The sequence below is a fragment of the Symphalangus syndactylus genome, chromosome 12, assembly GCF_028878055.3.
Source record: "Symphalangus syndactylus isolate Jambi chromosome 12, NHGRI_mSymSyn1-v2.1_pri, whole genome shotgun sequence".
NCBI lineage: Eukaryota > Metazoa > Chordata > Mammalia > Primates > Hylobatidae > Symphalangus > Symphalangus syndactylus.
The window spans coordinates 48,908,051-48,925,517 of NC_072441.2; the positions used below are offsets into that span (position 1 = coordinate 48,908,051).

Below are 17,467 nucleotides of genomic sequence, written 5' to 3' on the forward strand. Positions count from 1 at the left end.
AATATTGTTATTTATGACACAGAACATGAGCTTCAAGAGATTTTAAAGCTATTTTCAACCACTTTGTAAGAAAAAGCCGATAGGTCCATTTATTGGGTTTGGAAAAGAAATATGGCTCCAGCACCATGACCATGCAGTGACAAGGTTAAGACAGATAAGCAAGAGAGTAAAAGACCTGGGCTCTGTTGCTCACGACTTTGGAGGGCTGGTGTAGAGTAAGCTTCTAATTAACATTTGTTGAGTGAATCAACAAAACTGCTGTTAAATGAGATTTTCCAGGATACCAGATCAACATATCCAAAACATGATCATCTCAAAAGAATATTAACTCTGAATTTCCTTGGGCTTCGAGAGGTAATGGGGATAAGCACTAACCATATGCTTGCTCCCTCTAAGATTCACTGTGACCATTCACTAATATGCTTTCCTATGTAAATGAAACTGATGGAAATGCAGGCCTGTGGAGCCAGTAAAGCTTTTCCCTGATCCTTAAAACTTTCCTGTTTGCTTATTTGTCTCCTATACTCAATAATAACACTATGTGAGAACAGTGGGTGGGGTAATCTTAGATGAGTCACTGATTTCTCACCTGGAAAGAAATGGGTTAGGCTGGGTGTGGTGGCTCATACTTGCAATCTCAGCACTTTTGGAGGCCGAGGCAGATGATTTCTAGAGCCCAGGAGTTCAAGACCAGCCTGGGCAACATGGTAAAACCATGTCTCTACTAAAAAATTAGCTGGGTGTGGTGGTGTGCACCTGTGATCCCAGCTACTCAGGAGACTGAGGTGGGAGAATCAGCTAAGCCTGGGAAGTTAAGGCTGCGGTGAGCCATGGTTATGCCACTGCACTCCAGCCTGCATGATTAGAGTGAGACCCTGTCTCAAAAAAAAAAAAAAAAAAAAAAAGAAAAGAAAAAGAAATAGGCTGTAATGAGTGAGCCTTGAAATCCATTTGTACCATAATCCTGGATTTTCTCCTTTTTTCTCCCCTTCTTTGTTCTTGCAACCTGCCCTGGCTAGCTGGGTTTTATACTTGTTGATATACGCAGAATTTCTGATTTTAAAAACTATTTGCAGATGGGAGGAGTACAGAAAGAAAATGGGGTGGGATTGGGTGGTGAAGTATAAAGAGGCAGTGGAAGAAAGACTGATTCCTTAGCTCTATATTTTAAAGAGCTTCATAAGATGAAGAATGAATTCCCCAACAGGAGAGATTGAGCAGTGGTTTTCCTTCCTGCAGCGAGATGGTATATAATGTTCCTGAAAAGGCCTGTGCGGATCTCATCTCTGGCAGTCCATGAGCAGGAGGACTTTCTCTGGCTGGCTCCGGTTTCTACCCTGACTCACAAACTTTACAACGAAGCAAGCCGCTGCTCTCTTCTGGGAGTCCTGGGACAAGATTCTCAAGACTGGATAATATTTTAGAAAGAGGTCAACAGGTCGTTGTAACCCCTTAGCTACATTTATCTCTATTTCTCTAGATTGAGCAAGGATTTTCTTTTCCTTGTTTTAGGAATTACTCTGTCAGTACAAGCAGCTGTTGAATTAGTATGATGGGGAGGAAGCAGTTATCAAATTTATTTTATTTTATTTGAATTCTCTTTTTTTGGAAAACAATCTATCATGTAATTATTTCAGATGCCAGTTCTAAGTTTTGTAAAGTTAGGCTTATTGAGTTTTGGGGCATTATTTCTAGTGAGTTCTTATATGTATATGTGAAAAAATTAATGTAACATCTGAAAAGTATTTAAAAATTATGAATAGAATCTTAAAATACCTTAGGAAATTTACAGATTTTTAAAAACATATTTTCGAAAATTACCTTAAACATATAAATTAGCTGTAATCTTCCAGTGAATTAGGAAACCTATGCCTTTGATAATAACCTTGTATACTAGGCACTAAAACCCCTCTTGGTCATAACCACATCCAGTTATAGTTGAACACTAGTTGAAGACCCTGTCAGAACTCCCAAAGAATCAAAAATTACAACTGGGAATCCAAACAGAGATGCTCAGGTGTTCATGATAAAAGAAGGCTTGGCATGCAGAAGATGTTCAATGAATATTTATTAAATAACTACAACTGAAGAAGCTGCTGAGTTTCTTTAAAAAGGAGGTTTTTGAAGCTAGCTCCAAAAAACACAGCAAAAGCAGTGGCTTCATGGAGGAAGCCACAGCATGGAGGACACTTGGAATTGACATGTGGTGAACTCTGTGTCACGGATCTAGCTCAGCCTCTGCTATAGACTTGTATCTGTGGACAAATTATTTCACCTGCATGGGTCTCAGTTTCCTCTCTGTAAGGGAAGAGGTTGTCAGTGGTTTTCAAACTGTGATTTTCTTTTTGTGATCTAAGTCTTATGAAGAATTATAATATACACACTAGGTAAAAGTAGACCCTCCTGGGTTGCATCTGGGGAGGCAGCCTGGAGTCCTACCTGCCCTAGCACCCCTCAACTTGACGGCATACAGCTTGAAAGTGACCAGGCTTCATGATCTGTTAGGTCGCTCTCCAGCTGTGACATTCAAGGACAGTGTTAATAATCAGTGTTACAAGGAGCTGTCTGGAGGCCAGTCGAGGGTTTTTGAGGACGTATTTTGAGATGTACTTCTTTAGAGTGTCATCTTCTCCCCTCAAACCTATTCCAACCCCTGCAGTCTCTAACCCTGTTGATGGCACCATAATCTATGTTGTCTCCTATGCTGGAAAGCTAGGAGTTATCTAAGACCCATCCCTGAGGGTCCATATCCAATAAAACATTATCTCCTTTCAGTGTTGACCTTTGAATATTTCTTATACTTACCATTTCCTCTCCAGCCCCATCTTCACCACCAGAATTCAAGTCCTTATCCTCTTTCTCCTGGTCCTTATCCTCTTTCACAACAAACTCCTGGTCAGTCCTCTGACCTTCAGTGTCCTTCCTTCCCTATATGGTCACTCCTTTACATAGTGTCTTTTAATTGTTCTCCATGACCCATAGGACAGATCCCATCTCTCTGGGAGGGCAGAGAAGGTTTTCCAAGTCTTTTCTGCCTCACTCCCATCTTTCTCATACCATGCTTCATGCTCTGGCAATATCAAGCTGCCTGGAGTTCTTTGGATATACCATGTAGTTTCACACCTTCACTCCTTGGGACATAGTAATTTTTCTCCCATTTTGCCCTCTAATGTCTTCTCCCCCTTTTTTCTGTAGCTAATTTCTAATCTTTCTTTAAGTCAGTGCAAGTGTCTTTCCTGTAAAAAGCCTTTGCTGACCCCTTGGCTGAGCTAAGGGAGTCCCTGTATTTCTTAGGACTTTGCACATTGCTCCCACACTGTATTAAAATTATTTAGGTACATGGGTCTCTTCTACTAGATTGTAATTCATTAGAGACTAAGCCTTGTTTCTTTCTATCCCTCTTCCTCCCCAGTGCATGACATCCACTAGGCACTCAGTAAGTGGCCTATTGTGGGATTCTCTCTGGTCTCAGAACATCAGCTCCCTGATTTAGCTTCACATGAGATCAGTCCAGAGATTTAAGTGGCTTCAGGGTCATGCGAAGGGCTAATATGAAGTACAATACTTTCAAAATTTAAAAACCATGTTTTCACTTAAAATAATATTTCTTCAATCCTAGCATTTATCATGAAGCTATTTTAAGCTTTAAAAGTACTGTTTGTTTTTCCGCTTAATAAACTCATCATTTAAGAAGAGAAAAGTCAAAATACACGAGCAAAATACACATTGAATAAATTTACTCAAGTAGACTTTTGAGTCTTTGAGTAAATTTCTCATTTTACCTGTGTCCTAACATGAGCCTCTTGGAGGGCTAATGCCCACTGTGTTCCTCAACTCCGGCACACATGAGACTCTGGCAGGAGAGCCATCCTCTTCACTGTGTAAGTCTCCTTCTCCTTGCCTAGCATCTGAGCCCCGAGGAGCCTATATGGCACCTCTGTGTGAATTGGGAAGGCAACTCCTTTGGTGTGATGCAACCCCAAAGTCGTGGGGCTTAGCAATAGGAGTGTGCCTTTGTGCTAAGAAAGAAGTGACTGTTCTCTAGGCAGATGGCTCCAGAGGGAGTGGAGTTGGCTTTGAGCTCCTCTGCCAGGCACCTTTGTGAAGTGCAGAGACTGACCCGGCCTAATGCAAACAAAGAGCCGCACATCTCCCCCTTGCCCCACATAGTAATGGGGCTGCCAACCAGGCCCTAAAGGAATAGAGACGGTCTCTCTGAAGGGCATGTTGGTGGGCTTTCTTGTTAAGCCTAGCTTGCCATTCTGATGGTGCAGTAGCATACTGTGGTGCTTTCTGAGCTCTGACCCAGAGGAATCCCTTCTTTGTCACTTTGTATAGCTCATTTTGCTAAGTGACAAAGCTGAGTCTGTCACAACATGAGCCAAACAAAATAGCGATCACCCCCTCATATGTGTGGAGCCTCTTCACTCTGATGCACTCTGTGGTAAGCTTTATTCACGAGCAGTTAATTATTGGTCTTCATGCATAAAATGAATGTGACATTGGAGACAGATGTTTATTGTTTGTTACATATATATATTTTTTCAAAACTCCAGCTACCGAAATTGGTTGAAATTACCATCATACAGCACTGCCTTTTACATTCAGGGTCGTATACTGATCCCTGACCTGCAGGAACAACACACTGATGGGGTAATATACACATGTACAGACTTTTCTTTTTATTGACAAGATGAATGGAATTGCTTTAACAACTGTGCTCAGGCTGAAACAACTGCTGAGTTCCACCAGGGGCTGCTGTTGAACTTCTAAAAAGAGATCATCTTTTGGAGGAGAAGGGGGGTAGTGGTGGATGGGGAAGGAGGGATGGGAATGGGGGAAGAGAAACAGAAAAAAACAAATCTTGGAAGAAAACCTGACATTTCTGTCTGAGGTGAAGCATGCTTTGCTGATGCCACACATGGAATGTTTCGGAAGTGTCAGTAATAAATACTTCTATCAGAAATCTTCATATTCTATATTTCTGCTTATCATACCCCAAGGAGAGTCATACAAAGACATAGCTGTCAGGGTCTAATTTGGATCTGAAAACTATGGCGGTTGTCAGGCATCTTTTCCCATGTGTGATATTTATCTTCTCTCACAAACAAACTGAGTGCAGGGTTTTTAATTAATTTCCAAGTGTCTCCCATGGTAATTTTCCCCTAATATATTAATACAATGATTTAAACCATCATTCAGAGACAGACTTTTGGTTGAAAATCACTAAAGGCTTAGATGGTGTTTAGTGTTATCAATAAGCTACATGCTCGTTGGTTTGCAGGGAATCAATAAAGTTGCCCTTTCCTCTTTTTTATTTTTAGAGGCATCAATGGGATTTTATTTCTTTTAAGTATATTAAGGAAATCATGGGTGAGCTGATTTTGTTATTTTTCTTCTTTTGATTGGAGGAAGTTCTTAGGCTGTTTCTCTTACTGCTTGTGGAAGGCTTACTTTAAGAAAAGTTCTTGATTTGATGATGAAGGAGTGGATTTTCTTCTTTAAATAGTCCCCTTCAGAAAAACTTGATTTTTAAAAAATAAAGGTGCCAGAAATAGGCCACTGAAAGGGGTATACCCCTGATATATACAAACCTTTTGGGGGATAGCAAATGAATTTATCTTTTCTTTCCCTGCCCAATAGCCTTTTCAATAAAAGATGTGGAATAAAATGCATAATAAAAATTTTAAGGACAGGAGTAAAGTTGCAAGTGTAACGCATGTTTCTTAAACAGCATATTTTAACAACAAATGAACATATGTTAATAAGCAAGCTTTAACCATTCCACAATGTGTATATAGACTTCAAAACATCATGTTGTATGCGGTAAATACATACGATTTTATCTGTCAATTTAAAAAATAAATTTGAGAAAAAAACCCCAAACAAAACAAAACAAAAAAACCCTATATGAAAATGAAAGTGATGTCTTCCATAATAAGAAGTCACATTTAGAAGAGCTTTATTTATTTGTTTTTGGCAATGCTTATATCTTTATTTAATATTATTATACTCTTAACTAAAAGGTTGCCTCAAATTTTATAAAGATTTTTTTCTCAATTCGCCTTTAGGATATTTGATTACTAGGGTGATAGGGCAATCTTTCAAGAAATATTTATCTTTATCTGAAAAAGGCATTCAAACATAATTGAAAACCCATAGCAATAAAAGGTTGATTCCTAGAATGTTATATGAGGCTTTTAATTATTGTCAATTAAAGATGAAATTTTTGGAAATGCATGAAACTCCTTCATATAGAACTGGAGATTACATCTGTGACTTTTTTTCTGTATGGGGGTTTATTTCTTTCCTTCTTTCCTCAGTCCTCAGCTTCAGCCATAAAAACACTTTTCCTAGATCCATTAGGAAAATTTAATAACCAGATATCTCTCTAATGAGAAAGGATTTTTTAAGTTTGGCTGCTCTGTGCTAGTAATTTGTATTTTTTTCCAGTCTTGCATGTTGTATGTAAGCACCACAAAAAATCAACCTTTTAAACAGAGATTGATTCTGGCAACTTTTATTTTATGTGATTTCCAAGAATTGATATAGAAATGCTTCTTAATTGAAATAGTTCTCCTTTTTTGGTTTTTATTTTATTGTCTTTTACTTCTTGGCATCTTGTACATTAAATCAAAGGCTGTTTTAGAGACGTGAAATGACAGCTTTTTCAGAGTCCGATTCTGGATCCTGATAGATCTGCATTTCTCAAAGCAGACAAGTTGCTCTCGCCAGCGTTGGAGAAGCTTCCTGCATGATGGGCACGTCACCTAGAAACAACATAAACTGCAGGTTAATCACCGAGGAACGGCTCATGTCAATTCCCCACTGCCCTGCTTCCTGTCTAAGAGGAATAAAACCAAGAGTGACTGTTTCTTTGCTATTTAATTTAACAGAATCTGAACTCAACTTTAGTTTGAAATTATATTTCCTCTTGGCCAGGATGGAAAGGCTACTCATGTCATTTAGTAACGCGTTGTAAAGAAAAATCAAAGCGTCCTCATGGACTGTTTTTCCCTGTTGTATCTGCCCGTGATGAGAGAACACATAAAGTGAATGAGACGTGACACAGGCATGCACAGAGAACCCATTTGTTACACTGAAATTCTCAGGAAAATGCTATTTGTGTTACTGTGATGTTTTGGAGTTAGAAAAGAGTTATTTGGGAAAAAAAGTGTCTTGATATCAGTGAGTAGAAATAAAAATGAGACAGGATGCAAAAATATGACAGCACAGTAAAGAGCAGCACAACAGAGCAGACCAGTCCTCCTTAGAGGTAAAAAGTAAACACCTTATAATGGGAACAGTAACAAGATGAGTATTAGAGATTTGTTTTTCAGTTCCACCTAACTCTTTGTAACTTTACAACGTAAGATTCAGAAATTGGAGCCAATTACCATAATATGTGGTGGTTTGGTGGGAGCATGTTCTACATCAGACAGTTAAAAGGTTTTATTGCTATTAGGAGCATGTTAATGCCCTTGATAATGTCTCTACTTGCTTTGTAATGTCTCTTGTTGAAGTATAGAATTCTTTTATCTTCTTATTACATTATGCAAAAACTGGAATTGAAAAGATATTTGCAGGAACATTTAAAGTAGTGCATCAATCAGCTTCAAAGAAGAGAAAATGTTCTCAGAATAGCTTATAAAAGGATAACTGTCAGTTTTATTTTGGGTGAACAAAGGCGGCAACGTAAAAAGCACTTTATTGTAAAAGCATACTGTGCAATTCAATAAATATGCCATATAAATATAAAAGAGAAGAAAGTTCATAATTATCTGATGACTTAAATGTAATTTAAATAATACTCTTAAAATGCACCTAGCAGTGAAGTACTCTTTTTCTATTGGGTTCTGAGTTCTAGCCACTAAGCCCCCATTAGGTGATAACTTAACTCTCTCTCTTTCTCTCACTCTCTCTCTCTGTCTGATAGCGTAAGGATTTGAATGGATTAGTCATGGTCCCGTTTTTAATATATCTCTAAAAGATATAGAAAGGAGTATGTGTGGAAATCATTAGCAAAAATTTTAACAACCACTTAATGGTACAGGCTTTTCAAAATGATTTGGTCTTATCTGCACAGTATTCAATTGTTTCTCATTGTCATCGCTGCTATAAGACAATTTTGAATTTGAATGTAACCGTATTGTGACTTGAAATAGCAGTTCCCAGTGTTTTATGTTTGTTAGGAAAAGCCATTAGCAGTGCAGTTTCTGGACTTTCTAAATCAGGAGTGCTTTGGTACTTTTTATGTAAGGGTACTTACAATTTTCTTATAATTAGAAATCTTTTTTCTTATTTAAGATAGATGGTTTTTAACTGTAAATGCTAGCTATACAAGCTTATTTTTCAAATGTTTCCCAGGTAATGAACTCTCACCTCATAAATGCTGCAGAGGATTCTTTCTGATAACTCTAAAAAATCTACAATGTGAACTACCTATTTAAAGAAAATATTCAGATCCACATGGAAAATATAATATAAATTTTTAGGATAGGAAAAAATCATCTATAGAACTGAACTTCCCTATAACTTATGTTTCCACTATGTCAATATGCGTCTAAGCATGGACAGCCAGCTCCCTGAATGTAAAAGGCACTTTTCAAGTATTTGTTGATTAAAGTTAGAATATAAAAATATCCCAATCAGTAAAAATTTGTCTTTTGCCTTATAACCTGACAAAGGGATACGAATCCCATATTAAATATAGTAATATAAGTGTTCCCCTAGATTCTGGTCTTTTCAAGACTCAGAAGATTTCATTTGAAGTCAAAAAACCAGGTTAATTCATGCGGCCACACTATTGTACCTTATAAAATTATATTAATGTTTGTAACACTTCTAAGAAATAATCTTCATTTATTTTAAAACTGCAAATATGGCACCTTATAATAGGAAATCGATTTATAACTTTATTTATGACATCATTTTGCTGGCGACTTGTTTCTCATGACTATTGTTCATGATGTCTAATTCATTAAAGTAATTTTCTCCTTCTTTCAGTGGGTTTCCTACAGACTCTGTAGCCAGTACTCAGTCCACTGCTACTCTCTGAGATACCCCATTTTCTCATTGCTCCTTTCTTTTGGTCTGTTTGGGAGCACTCTCATTTTGAAAGTACAAGGAAAATTATCTCATAAAAGAAATGTAATAACAACAGAACTTCTGAGATTTCAAAAACGTAGAATTCTTAAGTTATTGAACTATGGGAAAAGCTGTAATTTATAACCGGTAAGTTAGTATGTTGTACACATCTGTGTACTGTTTCAGAAAATAAAGGTTGTTACCATAGCAACTGCCACATAATATAGAACATACGTTATTTGTGAGATGCCAGGCTTCGTGTTAAAAAAAAAAAAATCCCTCCTCATGGCTGCTCCCTGGTGTTTCAAGGATTTCAGCCTTTTCTTTACTATAATAAGGGATCCTCTTTTTTAGTGTCCTGTTATTTTAAGTATTTCCTTATTTTTATTTTCTCCTTCTTTTAGGGTTTGTTAGCTATTGGTAAGTTTGTGTAGTACTGCTATGATTCGGTGACTGCCTCGAAGAGATTTCTCACCTAGTGTTAATTTGTTAATTTTTAAGAAATTAGAGTTCCTCTTTCAGATATAGCAACATGTATGTGTTAAGAATACATTTAGTTATTCTGAATGCAACAGGTAAATGCAACTGCTAAATTTTATTTTGTGGCCCTTTGAAGGTTTTATAATTTTGATTGTATGACCACTACGGTATTTAACCACTTTTTAAAAATAAAAATGTCACCTAGGACTATGTATGTATTTTACAGGTGTCATTTTTTATTTTAAAGATGACATTTGTGTCATATTTAATTTCATTTGAAACTATCATATAATGACAAAACTTAACTTCTAAAGAAGTGTCGATTTCCAGTCTCTTTTGGTAAGTGGTAACGCCAAAGAATAAGAAAGTTGACAAACAATTCTGAAGTCTCAATTTTAATCCAACTCCTTTTAGTTTTAAAGGCAGAAGAATGAATGAATGAAAGGAAAGAGGTAATAATGCAAAATGGAGGACCCTTCAATATGGCTGAGCAAGGGATCAGAATACCCAACCGCTTTGAAATTAGTCTGAAAACAGCTTGACACATTAGAGCAATGATTTTTGGACTCATTGTTCTCATCCACAGTATGGCAGAGATTTTTGATACGTATCTGATAAGATTGGATTTCTTGCGCATGGTGAATTTTTAGCCCAGATTCAATATATTATTGCAAACACTGACATATTTTATCAGGTTGGAGGTTTTCCAAAGAATAGCATCTGAGTTTTCCTTTGCTGGGTACCAGCTTTCCTTAGAGACAGCTACCTCTGTATCTTTGGAATGGTTCTGTGTCACAAAAATGTGCTGTATTAATCCTGAAAACAAAACACTTCTGGTGAAAAATGGCAGAATAGATAATACTCCTCCTTTCTTAAAAAATAATAGTTTAATCAGTAAGCATTTATTAAACATCTACCATGTGCCAGGCACACTTTTGGGGACATGAAGATGAATAACGGAGCTTCCCTGTCTCCAGGGAACTCACAAATTTAATCAGGGAGAGAAGAGCACCATTAACTGACACAATGAGCTGTATGGTGCAACCTGATCTTTCTGCAGGCCTCATCAGTCAACAACAACAACAACAACAACAACAACGACGAACAGTAATCATAGTTGACATTTACTGAACACTTAACTTTTTGATAGGCACCTCAGATGTATTTTGTAATTCAGTCCACACAATAGTGCTCTGAGGGTTTTTTTGACAAGAAACTGGGCTTAAAGTGTTTGAATAACTTGCCTAAGGTTATACAGTGGAGTAAGCGTTCTCATGTCTGTTAAACCTAAAATATTACCTAAAATAATACACCTTGATCACTCGTTGCATTGGCACTGCTACCATCCCCATCCCTGGCACCTTTGTCTCTCACTGGGCTCTGCAGTAGCCACCTGATAGACTTTCTGGCTGCCTCTTGGCCCTATGGTCCATCTTCCAAAGACTGGAAATCTACTCTTCTTTAGCTCCCAGGGTGGCCTTGTAAGAACATAAGTCAGATCACGTGCTCCCTGCTTGGACTTTTCCAGTGACTTCCCATTACATGCAGAACAGAATCCCAGCCCTTTTCCATGGCTTACGAGGCCCTGCAGAATTTGCCACCTTTCGCTGAACCCTTAAATTCGTCTCCTACTCTTCTCCCTCTAGCTTGTTTACAGTGCTTTAGACCGGGATCAGCACACTTTTCAGCACAGGGCCAGATAAATATTTTAGGCTCTGCAGGCCATACAGTCTCCCTTGCAGCTACTCAACTCTGCTATTCTAGCATGAAAGCAGCCATAGATAATAAATAAGCAGACGAGTGTGGCTATGTTCCAATAAAACTTTATTGACATAAACAGGCAGTGGGCTGGACTTGGCCTGTAGACTGGAGTTTGCTGATCCTTGTTGTAGAATTACTATTTTTTCTTTTTGTTCCTCCAATTTGCCAAGGCTTTCATACCAGAGGGTTCACCTTAGATCTTCCCTGGGCTGCCTCTTCTGGCCACTGCATCCACACTGTGAATAAGAGACTAGCCCGGCTTCTCTATTTAGTAGTTTGCTCTACTCATCTCCTGCATCATTACCTACATTATTGTCTTCACAGCCCTTATCACATGAAACATCTCATTAATGTATTTGCTTGTTTATCAACTGTGTCTCCCTCCGTAAGGTGAACGTCCTGTGAGGAGGACGCTTTTTGCCTCGCTCACTGTGGTGTTTCTACCAACTAGAGCTGAGCCTATGGCATGAAATAGGTGCTCAGGAAGTGTTTTCAGTTGAATGGAGAACAAGCCTGACTGACTCTAAAGCTTGTGCTTTCTATGATTTCCCAATATTCCTCTTCTGGAAGAATGAGCTCACACCAATGGTAATTTGAGGAATTTGTCACACTGGATTCATGAGGACCTGGCAAAGCTTCACCTCCATGCACTTCTGGTCTACCCCAGGGAATTTCTCCCATGGGCATGTGAATAAGGCTGACGTCTGCCCCATGGTGTCCCGGAGTATTGACCTCTCATGCTGTTCATCACTGCCTTTGCTGACAATGTCCTATGGCCACTGGGTATCATCACCTCCATCAGGCTTCTGTGTCACTTCTTCTGCATAGTCTGCACTCACTGAGCACCTTGAATGTCTTGAGACACCACCTGTGGGTGTCACAGAGACCATCTGGTGATGCCATTGCCCCTGCTGCCACCTCTATCTGAGCACCACGGCCTCTGTCATGTGCCCAAGCCTTCTGCTGGGACTACCCTTGCTTCCAGCCCCACCACGATGCCACCACTTCAATGAGCTAAGCTGCTTCTAATCGATGGTGGAGTTAGAAGATCACTCACTTTAAATTTTCTCTCAACTTTGTGGTTCTGAATTAGTGTGGCTTGTGCTCCCAAATTGAAGAATTTTAAACTTTTACTTACCACCATCTCTCTTCCTAAATGTAGGCTCATTGTGTGCCTGGCAGTGTGGGGAGAGCTTTACATACATTAACTTGTGTAATGCTCACAACAGACCCATATTATTTTCGTCTCCACTGAGGCCAGGGGGGTTAACTGACTCACTCAAGGCAACCAGTAAACAACAGAACTGAGATCTGAATCCAGGCAACTGGCTTTAGATTCATGCTATTAATTATCCATCTACAAGGACCTAGACCTGTGTCCATGGGGCTAGGCTTGGGGTAGATGCAAGAAACTGATACCACACTCCAAAGCTCTATTTCACAGTTACCCTGGGGCTAAGTCTCTCAGTGCCATGTGATTCCTGGGTGCACACCACTGGCTTGCTAGATCTGTGTAATTACATATGAACTGAGGCTGAAGCAAGGACTGTTCTCCCCAGACTCTTCTTTGAGTAAGGTGCTAAGATAGACGCTTGAACTGTCTTTTACACAAAGGAGTCATGAGCTATGTAGGGAAGGAAGTGAAATTTGAACTGCATCCTGAAAGATGAACATGTTTTTGCCAGAGACTTTAGAAATGGACATAACCAGACCAAGGGGCTAGTGCAACCTATATTCCTTACAAGACAGAGAACAGGCCAAGGCATGGCAAGAGAGAAGGCTGAGAAAGTAGAATGGGCTGGATTTTGAAGAGCCTTGATGCTAAGGAATTTGGACTTTATTTTCTAGGCAAGAATAGGAGTGGGAAGGAGAGGCATCTAGTAACAGCTTTAACACGTAAAGGCTAGATATCAAAGAACTCCCTGATATTCTTGTTGAGTGGAGGTTTTGAATCTATGGTTCAAAGGCTACTTGATGTCTCCTTGGTCTGTGGGTGGTCTGTGGACTCCCCTCTTACAATATTGATTGGGACAGGACTCTAACTTCATGGCTGTCATGTGAACTAATGATTGACAATGGCCCTTATCAAAATCAGTTCCATTTTCCTCATTTCTTGTAATAAAGTTTACCCTCTCTACATCTGTTCCCACTGCCTGCCCCAGCAGTAGTGGAAGTGATTCCTGAGTGTTGTTATATTGGAGTGGCCCCAAGAAGTTCTAGAACTACTGCTCCAGAGGACCCCAGCCATGGAGATGATGTCACGCCTGATTGTCTTGAATGGCTTTATCCAGGTTAGCCAGTCTTCTGAGCCCTATGTCAAATCTCCCAGCCACCTCCCAGCTGGGATGATTACGAATGGACTCACCCTTAGTCTAGTAAGCTGCCTGGCAAGCGTGGTCATCTCTGATGACTTTGGAGACTGTCCAGTTTTCATGTCCACTAATTAGGCAGTTATTCATGCTTCATTTCACTTACTCCAAGGGCTCCCTTCCGATCGGCACACTTGTGAAGTTCTTCTGTGACATCACGATGTTCCAGATGAAGTATGTCTTCTTCCCTTTGGGAATCAAATGCCCCTCTGGGATTGAGTCTCTTTTACCCAAACCACTTTTGAATCTTGTCAACTTTGTCTGTAAGAAACATTTAGACTTATCTCACTCTTATCATAACAGAGGTCTTACTTCTTTGGCAAGTATATATAAAACCGTAGGGGAGAGCAGCCCAATCCATCTGTTTTATGTGCCCTCCCCACTTCACCTGCTTCTCCCCTAACCCCTGACCACCCCAGCTTGAGGACTTGAAAGTGAGGGGAGTGGAGAGTGATTCACAAGGTGCAAGGTTAGTGGATCCCACAGGAGAACAGCATACAATTTCATGAGCCTTGTGAGGAATTAGAAACAATTAGTCTGAAGAAACATTCATCATTCTTATAACTTGTATCCTGTTTTTCCAGGGTTAATCCAGGCACATCAGTTTTTCTATTCCCATTATGTTCCAAGTTTTTAAAACATGAGACCCTTTTTTATCAAAGGAAATTTTCAATGATTGCTCTATTAAACAGACAAAAGTGGGGCTGTGGTTGTTGAAGGAGGTGGCAGAGCCTGAGTATCATTCCTCCTAGCGCCCCTTTCCCTCATCCTTTGGTACCCCTGCCTCCCATCAAAGGTAGGGCTCTGGGGAAATGAGGGTGGAAACTTCTGTTCTACCCAACCCATTGATTCTGACATTCACTCTGGGAGGTGCAGCTTATATAAAAAAGGATGTAAAGGAACATTTTAAGAATGACCTATTTTGTCTTAATGGTGAATAACTCTAGATTTCCCTTGGTTACCACTGGAAATGGTGTGACTTCTTTAGGATAGTAGAAAGAACACCAAAACACAAAGGTTCTCAGAAACATCCTTCTCAAGAATATTCCTTGTTTTTTTCACTCTCAAAATTACTCCCGTAATGTATTGCATGCAATACTCTTCCCACCAAATAGGGAAAATGATTCTTTTTCTCAGCTCCAATTTTTACTCTATTTTCAATGGTGGGGGTGGGAGTGGACACCAAATCACAGAAAATATCTATCTCACAACCATATACAAGTAAAAGCCAACATATCACCATTTTTAGCTGAATTCTAACCTTTTTGGGGAACTGGGAATATAAAATTTTGAAGTCACCCATATATTTAAGACTCAGAAGAGAAAACAAAGAACTTTACAGAAAGAAATTCAATAATAAGAATAGAGTTTACAGAGTTATAATCAGTTCAGTTGGTGAAACACAGTTGAGGAGAAAAGAAACGAAGGGAGGGAGTGAAGGTAAGGGAAGGCAGAGGGAGCCCGAGATGTGGAGTGGCAGGAGCTTGGGAGACAGGGTGGCTGGCTGTTTCCGCACCCCCGCACCCTTGGTTGTGTCCCTCATTTGTGGGCGATCCTCGCCTGGTGCTTAGCATCACTCCAGTCCTGACCTAGTGTGACCTACGGAGCTGCTAGCGGCAACCCTAGCCATCTCAACTTGCCTGAGGCGTTCCTTGACACCTTGGCTTCTTGGGAGGAGCCTTGTCAAAAAATGTCTACATCTTCCCTAGAGTGCCTTCTCCAGATCCGCTCTTTGCATTCAAGGGAAGTCCTTGTGCTGTGGTGCTTTTGGTCCTTTTGAAAAATGTTTTTCATGAATCAAAGGGAAAAGTAAAAATGAGAAATATTTGGTTCTTTTCTGGGGCTTTAATTTTTTTCCAAAAATTTTTTGAGTACTTTTTTTTCTTTCTTTCTTTTTTTTTTTTCCTTAAGAGCTCAGCTCTTGATGGAGAAGTGATTTTTCTAGGACAGTTTCCTAAACTTTAGTCATCTACATATCTCTTTCATGATCTTTGTTCTATCTGCATACCATCTGCGCTTTTTTCTCAATATTTTCTTTCTATCAATTTATAATGGAATAATTTAGCCTTATTCTTGGATAAATTCTTATTATTTGATAAAATTGGTGAAATTACAAGTGTATTATATTTTTTAAAAAACAGATAAATATTGGGGTATGGGCAACTAAAATGATCTCACCAGTGACAAATCTTCACCATTTGGGAAATATCATTCGAGGAAATGGCCTGCTACTGGCTTATGACTTTGAATACAAACCTAGGGGCTGATAACAATTGTCCACTATGCATCAAAGAGGAAAGAAATGGGAAAGCTGATGGACTAGGAAAGAAGCTATAGACCCTAGCATAATATTTATTAAAACCTTGGGATTCTTTTCAAGATAAATTACATTTATATGCACTTATCATATATATGTATTACATTTACATCCCAGTTAAGAGTGATGAAGTTATTCTAAGTCCATTGCCCAAAAGATGATTATCCACAAGGGCACGATGTGGTTTTGTCATTGGTTTCAGCAAGTCATTGTAAGGAGCGTTTTCCTGAAGGTGGTGTGGTGGTCCTCTCATTGCTATGTATTTGTTCTTCCTAAAATAAGAGAGATTTCTGTGATTTAAAAAAATAACACTATTTAATAATACTCTCGATTAACTGAGTACCTTTGTAGTTTCTCAGGAAAAATATAAAATTGGGTTGTAGTATTACTTTATGTTTTTCTCTTTGGCATGGAGTTTCCTTTTCAGATTCCAGGGTAAATAGAACAAAGGATCAGCTTTTATAATTTATTTTTTTTCAAGAGCATCTTCTGATGTCTCATTATTTGGAGATAGCTGTGAAAAGAAAGATCGGGAAAATAGAAAGGCACAGTTCATTGTGTAATTCACAGTAACAGTAATTTTTTTATTTATGTGTCTTTTTGGATGCTTTTTTGCTGGGAAAGACAGAATGGAATAATTTTCTCTTTTTCCTCTCTTTTGCAAAACCCATTGATGCAACACAATGCATGTTACATAATAATCACAGATATCATGACTTTGGGGAAGCAGGGTTTCAAGTAAACATGCTGTACAAAGTATTTTATGAAAATTTCAATTTTTGTGTTTGAGGATAATAAAAGGATTCCTTTGCGTCTTAGAAAAGAAATCCTAAAAACAAATGAACAAATGGACTCGGTCCACGGACACCTAGCCAAGGCTGTCTCCGAGAAGAATGACATGCCTTCAGCATGAAGTAGCTACAAGTAAAGGACATGTAATTAAGGAGGAAAAAAAAATCAGAAACTGGAGCCATTAAAGAGACTGTGATATGAGGAAAACATTGTACAGGAGATGTGACCGAAGATATCAGATCTGAGAACTGAAAAGGAATGAAACTAGTTAAAATTCCACTGCTCATTCGCTCCACGGGAGAAATAACATTCCTGTGCGATGCCACTTGCCACTTCATTTTTAGAAACAATTAAAAGATGCAAATATTTATGAATCACTTTGTATGTTGTAAGCCTATTTTGAAAACAAACATTGCCTTGTACTTTAGGTTCTCAATGCTGGTTGCTGTTGTGATTCAGGGGTTAAAGCAAGCACTTCAAAATGAGCTCACTACTGCTACCCAGACAAAGGGATGCAACTCTGAGAGTGTGTTCTGTTTGCCTGCAAGCTGTTGCCTATGCCAAATGAGCATTTTAAAAACCATTCAAATTAAGTTGAAAATTTGTAATTATATTTTCCCTTTTAATTGTAACTTATGCAAATGTTATATTCCAGCTGTAC

The 17,467-nt window shown here is 38.8% G+C and overlaps 2 long non-coding RNA genes across 2 annotated transcripts; one reads left to right on the plus strand and one right to left on the minus strand.

Annotated features, from left to right (window-relative positions):
- Nucleotides 1-6,504: 6,504 nt before the first annotated feature.
- On the minus strand, nucleotides 6,505-13,824 carry LOC134734632 (uncharacterized). Its single transcript, XR_010117757.1, has 2 exons — nucleotides 13,694-13,824; nucleotides 6,505-6,770 (listed from the first exon to the last, which is right to left on the minus strand). It is a non-coding gene; the product is annotated as an uncharacterized lncRNA (long non-coding RNA).
- Nucleotides 13,825-13,915: 91 nt separating this feature from the next.
- LOC134734127 (uncharacterized) lies at nucleotides 13,916-17,180 on the plus strand. Its single transcript, XR_010117491.1, has 2 exons — nucleotides 13,916-13,960; nucleotides 16,834-17,180. It is a non-coding gene; the product is annotated as an uncharacterized lncRNA (long non-coding RNA).
- Nucleotides 17,181-17,467: the final 287 nt, after the last annotated feature.